Source organism: Sinocyclocheilus grahami, unplaced genomic scaffold (assembly GCF_001515645.1).
Source record: "Sinocyclocheilus grahami isolate Dianchi unplaced genomic scaffold, SAMN03320097.WGS_v1.1 scaffold293.1, whole genome shotgun sequence".
In the NCBI taxonomy this organism is placed as follows: domain Eukaryota; kingdom Metazoa; phylum Chordata; class Actinopteri; order Cypriniformes; family Cyprinidae; genus Sinocyclocheilus; species Sinocyclocheilus grahami.
The window spans coordinates 1,139,349-1,146,684 of NW_015505472.1; the positions used below are offsets into that span (position 1 = coordinate 1,139,349).

Consider the following 7,336-nt stretch of genomic DNA (forward strand, 5'->3'; position numbering starts at 1 on the left):
TTTTTGTTTTGTCTCTCTTTGTCTCAGTCATGCATTTAAGGTTCCATTTCTCTTACAACAGTGTCTGTTTGTTGCAGGTATGGCTTGAGATCCACTCTGATGTAGTCATTCTGCAGGCCGGTAAGAACTGTATGCAGAACCATATTTTGCACTAGAATGGGGTCATATTTGGGATTAGACTCAGCTTCCTGTGATTTAAATAGAATAGTTTGCTTTGCCCTCTAGGTAGCTGCGCAGCTGCATGCTAGGTGACATGGCTTTCATGACTGCATGGACTATTTCTTGTTCAGGGACATTCTTCTTTATTCCATTTTCAATTTGATGGGCCAAGCTGGAAAAACTAAGTTTATCTTTCTGCTCTGATTCCCTAATCTGACCAGATATTTTGAACTCCCTTTGCAAGAGAAGTGAATGGGTAGGATCTTTCATTGAGACACTGCTCTGAAATGTCTGACCTTTTTGACTCACTGTCTGTACTTCCTGGTTTGATTCAAATGTAAAGCTAATTAGAGTGCTTTAATCTGTTTTCGAAAAATCTTGGTTAATGTTTTTTAAAATTTGGAAGAGCAAATAGTCAAGTTAAGTCAAGTTGAGCTTTATTGTCATTCTGCTACATGTGGGGACATACAGTGGAATGAAATGTCGTGCCTTACAGGACCACGGTCCAGTCATCATTTGGAATCACACGAACAAGCTTGTATACAAAAAATACACTGTTTTCCCAAATGATATGTGTTGTGTGATACTATAGAGTCTACAGTTTACTTTTCTGACTTATGTAAAATAATTTATGTATGCATGTTTTATGATAAAGGCTTTAGATTCTCATTACATAATTGTTTGTTTTTGTGCTCTGGTGTCAGTAGTTTGAAATAGCTTTTTAATGTTTTAGTTACTGTTTGCTATTTTATGCTGTTAAGGGCCACATATATAAAAGATAATTCATCCTCTATCCACATAAACCTTTCTCCCTTGGAACACATTACCATAGAAATATGCAACCATAATGCATTGTTATGTCTGCAAATATCTACCTCAGTGTCAAAAAACAAGTGTACTGCACTGGTTATATGTTGAGTGTTTCTCATCATATATCAGTACTGATTATCAGATCTATCCACTTTCCAGGTTTCCACAAAGGGACCCTGGTTTTAAATGTGATACAACAGAATCCCCCAACACACCATAAATTCAAGAAGAACTGAGCAAACACAGTCTCTGAATAGAAAATTTACATTTAAGATAACATTTAAGAAATATCTATATATCCATCCATCCATCCATCCATCCATCCATAACAGTTAGTTCCGGTCTTTGAATCTGATTGGATGAGCATCGTGTTAAGAGTAGGCTTCACTGCAGTCCAACAGCACTGGGACTTTTAACTGTTTGTATCACTCCATTTATGTGTGTTTGAGCATCCCAGAACGAGACAGTCTGTCTGTGCAATAGTGGTGGAGATTTACAGTGACTCGTTATGCCAGTAGGTGGTGACAAGTAACTGCCTTTATGAGTGAGTCATTTGAACCATTCCTTCAAAAACGCTGATTCATTCAGGAATGAAACGCTATACAACATGTGTTTCTCAGAGAAGTTAGCCAACAATGTGAGTTTTTATTTATCCTTGTTTGAGTGTTGTCAAGTACACTCAGTTGAAATATGCTAAGTTTAATTTACACATGGAGATATGAAGATCTTTATGAAGGTAAATTAAAACTACTTCTTCAGTAATAAATTGAGAACAATGTCCATGTGGGTACTGACATTAATATATTAAGGAAAACCATGTGTTACAGTGATTGTACCACAGTAAGGGTGTTCTTATGCACAATGTGAAGCCCCTTTTCTCTCAAATGTGGTACAATTACTGTTACACACAGTCTCTTGTGACTTTCCTTTAGGCTATACAAAGAGATAATGCAGTAGAAACAACAATATTATAAAAAGTACACATTAAAACATTTATGAGTAATAAGCAGAATAAATCCTAAATTATTTTTCCAAATAATATTGCTCATTTTACTATTTTTTATAATTTCATTATAACTAACTAGATAATGGGCTCTTTTCACATTCACAGGGTCCCCTAAAAGTGGTCCAGAGCGACTGAGGACCAAGGAGGAGCCGGAGGGAAGGAGGAGCCCGACGGACCTAGAGGGATGGAGGGATGAGGCTAAGCAGGAGGAGTGGAATCCCGTAGTGATGGAGGGTTGACGACTGACCAAGGCAGAGCCGGAGGGACGAGGGAGCCCAGTGGAGTGAATGGGATGATGGGCCATGGTGGAGATGAGGGAGCTAGGAGCCAAGGCGGAGCCGATGGGTTGAAGGGCCAAGGTGGAGTTCAGGACTCAGAGGCCGGAGGCGGAGACAGGGGATCTTCAGACCAAGGCAGAGCTGGAGACTGGAAGCCCCAAGGCGAGTCAAGGCTCCAGGATGATGCTGACTGAGGGTGAGCTGAGGGGCTTACAGGAACCACAAGAGACCGGGCAGCAGAATTGGCAGATATACAGAAAGGAGGCGGGAGAGGGAGGCTGGAAGGGAACACAGGAGGCTCTGGAAATTCAGAAGGATCAGGACTGGACGGAACCAGTGGGAAGACAGATTATACAGGGCAATACACTTCAAAATCATGCTTCCAAAGGCCAGTTGTAGCTCACCCTCAGTGGCGGGAGTGTGGGTGGGGCTTCTTCTTCCATCCCATCGTACTCCACTACTACTCCCTTCAGCACGTGCATGTTGCCGGCTCACACACCTGGTCAGACACGTAAATCGGCTCACGCTCCATGACCAATGCAGGCTCAGTCACTTCTTCTCGAGCTGGTTCTTCGGTCACGGTGGGCACTGGCTCTCCATCTGCGGAGGGCTCAGGCAGACGCTCCATGCAGCTGGGTGATGGCTGTCTGGGCTCTGGGTTGGGAGTGGGGCTGGCGTCGTCATCAATGGTATAGGCTGAAACCAGCTCCCAATCCACATAGTTAACGAAGCTCCCTCGATGACACTCCCTGAACAACTGCACTCATGTGGCGGTATTCAGACCAGCGTGCAGGAACAAGCAAAGGTAGTCGTTTGGGAAGGTGGTCTGATGTGCGAGACCCAGGATTTCATCCACATGCTCCTCAAAATAAAACGAGATTAAGGCACGCCACTGCTTGTTTACTTTTTTAGGTCGGGTCTTCTGTCACTAGTGTGTTTGGTGATCAAGTGTGCAACGATGAAGTTAAAGTTCCAACAGACTTTCATAATCCACAAGGCAGAATCCACAAAGAGAACCTGTCCAACACAACTCTACATTAACTTAAGACCCGACACTGAACTCAAACTGAACAGAAACACACACCTGAGCATAATGATGAAATCAAATTAATAACCATGACAACTAAAAAGGAGCGGGAAACAATGCAAAACACAAACAGAGTCCATGATGGTCTGACAGTTATAAATAAATATTTCATTAAAAAAAAAAATTTATATAAAAAAACTTTAGATTTATGATCTTATTAATTGTGGAAACGTGTCATAACAGTTTGTGAAAACTGTACATAATGACCAAGTTCTGCAAAGTAGTTCTTTTTTTATAATAAAATAAACCACAGACTGAGAAAAAGAGGACTTGACACCGCATATATAGTCAAATGTAGTGTATTGTTGAGTTACCCATGATGCACTCTGCCTTGCAGTTTTTCATATGCTAATGAGCTGTGGGGCTGAGTGCTCTAAATTAGTCTGTGTGATTGAGACTGGCCTATTTGGAAAAGGCCTTGCTGGTCTTTGGGAATGGAGAGAGTGGAGAGGCCCTCCGCCTCTTTTGTGTGGGCTGGTATAGGCACAGATGTTCCCCTCGCCCCACACAGGGCCCCATGCTCCCTAATCGCCACCTCATATGTGTCTGGATTGCACCTGCGTGCCTGCAATCTATCCCCTTGTTTTTCCATGCTTTCTCGTTCCCCCTTGTTGAGTTTCTTTCTTTCATTCACGCTTTCACTCTCTATGAGAGCCATACTAACTGAATGACCTCCAAATCTTTTCTACCTTCCAGGATGGGCGATTACTTAAGCCCTGAATAGTGTGTGGAGTGGAGGCAGGGAGTGGTGTGGGATATTTTAAATGTTATTTAGGGGGAACCAAGGGAGGTAGATAAGTTGGTTTCCCTTCTCCAGCTGGATAGAATTTGCAACTTAATACCCAAAGCGAATAAGCCAAAACCTAAAAAACCTCAACGCTCAGGCTGCACTGGGTCTACTGCAGATACAGTATGTGAGGGGGAGAAAAGATAGCTGTAGTGCCTTATTTTATGCATCTCCCACAGTGAAGTGAGATTTTCTTCAATCAAGTGATTACGCTGTCAAACTGTGTAAGAAAATGAGGTTGCTCTTGAAAATCCCAGGGTGTTCTCTGGTAGTAGAAAAGGCCACTGATGTGTTGTTGACAGGTCATCGTAAACATGCATACTTTATTCCAAAGGCACTGAATTCGAGCAAGGCATGCTAAAATATACTAGTATCTTGATGAACACACAGCATGTGTTTCCATATTACAATGTTTCCATAATTTTCAAAGAGTCTTTTTCAGTATACAGTATATAAACATCAAAGTAATATTTGCTGTACAGCCAATTTATGCAGATTTATGCAGATTATCACAGCAAATCTAATGAGAGTCACCATTAAGAATAATGGGAATCATAAAAGTAAATAAAAACATGCATTACAATTAGCTTTTATTAATCTTGATGTATTTTAAATGTATTACTTCAATTATACCCTCACAAATACTTAAGAATATGTAAAATAAATTAGAATTAGAATAAGTGGTAACATGAATATGTACAGAACATATTTCACCCCAAATTTAAAAGGAAAAAATAAGAAATTATGTAATTATTTAAACATGGTAATATTTGTGGCACTGACAATTTATGTAGATTCAATCAAATCAAATGTAATATAAAAATAATTGTATTACAGTAAAATCTAATAAAAATCACATTTGAGTATAATGGGAATTATAAAATAAATAAATAAATAAAAACATGCATTACAATTAGCCTTTATTAATCCTGATGTATTTGGAGTGTATTACTGCAATTAAACCCTCACAAATTCCATAGAATATGCCCAAAAAAGAAAAATTGGGAGCATGAATATGTCCAGAATATATTTCATCTCAAAGTCAAAAGAAAGAAAGAAAAAAATTATATAAGTATTATATAGTTATTTAAAGCTCATTGTAATATTGGCTGTATTGCCAATTTATGCAGATTTAATCAAATAAATTATAATACAAAAATAATTGTATTACAGTAAATTGTATCTAATGAGAATCACCTTTAAAAACAATGAGAATTATACTAAATAAATTAATTAACAAAAAATGCAGAAATAAAATGTCTGCACACATACTGGGAATTTGAGGGGAGAAATCCTTAATTGTCATGAAAATAATGTCACAATGAAAAAAATCTTAATGGTCCTGAAAATAGGCATTTTTCTCTGTTTATGCAACTATAATTATGCATTTTTTCCCCTTCATTTTGGGGTAAAATGTGACCAGGGCATGTTTTCATGAGATTCACCCTAATTCATGTCAGAATTTAATTGGGTTCTGAAGGATGTAGCTGTATCATAGAGTAAGAGACTCTATGTATATGCTGTAGAATGTTTACAAAATAGAACAGTTCATAACAACAGGTTATAAATAAGTGAAACTTTAACATATAAACTTGAGGGAATATCAACCCATTTGTCATATGTTAGATCTGCATATAATGTTCAGCTCATGATTTAAGTTCATCTTCACTGTGTTGCTGAAAGTTGGTAACGCTTTAGATTACAACCCGCAAAGAACTATATAAGTATACTGAATTTATGGTGTACGTTTCTGTAATTATAGTGTACCTATAAAGAACATATGTGTAGATATAAGGGAACAATGTGTTACGTTTGGGTAATAAGGGGGTAACAACCAGATATGCAACCTGCAAAGAACTGCGTAAGTAAACTGAAGTTACAGTGTAACTTTTTTGTAATTATAGTGTACCTATTCAGTACCTCCATGTAGGTTTAAGGGAATAATATGTTTGGGGAATAAAGGGGTAACAACCTGTAAAATTACAAATAATTTATACTGTAAGTATTTTGAAACTAAGAGGTGCTTATTCTAATATTACATGGTATGTATGGCTTAAACAACAATCTTATATTTGGGAATGATTTAGAAAGACGATATATACTTTTTATAATATATTGGTATTTTATTGTAGGCATATAGGTATTTTTTATCCATGGGGTACACATTCTATTATTAAAGGATGGACATGATGGAGATTACTGAACAACAAAACTGGACATCTAGAGAACTTAGTTAATGAGTTTCTGCTATGACTTATAGTTCACAAGTCTACTTACCTTATGAAAGCTTATTCGTCGATTTCAGCAACTTCACACCAGCAACTTCTCAACACCACTATCACCAAATAACTTTGCATGATATACCATCAAGGTTCAATGCAGCTTAAAACAAGCTTACCTCTTTCCAGCTGTTCGCAGAAGAAAATACATGATACAACATTTGTATTTCAGTGGCTGTATACTTTGGTGTTTTTATAGCAAAAAAAATGTAGAGGATTTAATTTGGCCATCGAACAATTAAATTAAAACTAGTGCAATATTTTTCTCTGTAATTACTGTGCAAATATACACATCTGTATTTAAGTCCAACTTGTTCCTCCCTTGTTCCATGTAGTTACAGGGTAAATACAACATTTGCGGGCTGTAAATTAAAGTGGTGCTTTGTTCCCCCCTTGTTCCATGTAGTTACAGAGTAAATACAACATTTGCGGGTTGTAAATTAAAGTGGTGCTTTGTTCCTCCCTGTAGTTACAGGGTAAATACAACATTTGCGGGCTGTATATTAAAGTGGTGCTTTGTTCCCCCCTTGTTCCATGGTGCTACAGGGTAAATACAACATTTGCGGGCTGTAAATTAAAGTGGTGCTTTGTGCCCCCTTGTTCCATGTAGTTACAGGGTAAATACAACATTTGCCAGCTGTAAATTAAAGTGGTGCTTTGTTCCCCCTTGTTCCATGTAGTTACAGGGTAAATACAACATTTGCCAGCTGTAAATTAAAGTGGTGCTTTGTTCCCCCTTGTTCCATGTAGTTACAGGGTAAATACAACATTTGCCAGCTGTAAATTAAAGTGGTGCTTTGTTCCCCCTTGTTCCATGTAGTTACAGGGTAAATACAACATTTGCCAGCTGTAAATTAAAGTGGTGCTTTGTTCCCCCTTGTTCCATGTAGTTACAGGGTAAATACAACATTTGCGGGCTGTAAATTAAAG

At 38.1% G+C, this 7,336-nt stretch overlaps 1 long non-coding RNA gene across 1 annotated transcript in view; it reads left to right on the forward strand.

Moving 5' to 3' along the window:
• The first annotated feature begins 573 nt into the window (after nt 1-573).
• Nucleotides 574-7,336, forward strand: part of LOC107600855 (uncharacterized) — an 18,250-nt gene continuing 11,487 nt past the window's right edge. Inside the window, exons 1-2 of the long non-coding RNA XR_001610849.1 lie at nt 574-662; nt 1,815-1,817. This is a non-coding gene — a long non-coding RNA (uncharacterized lncRNA). The remainder of the gene's footprint in view (nt 663-1,814; nt 1,818-7,336) is intronic.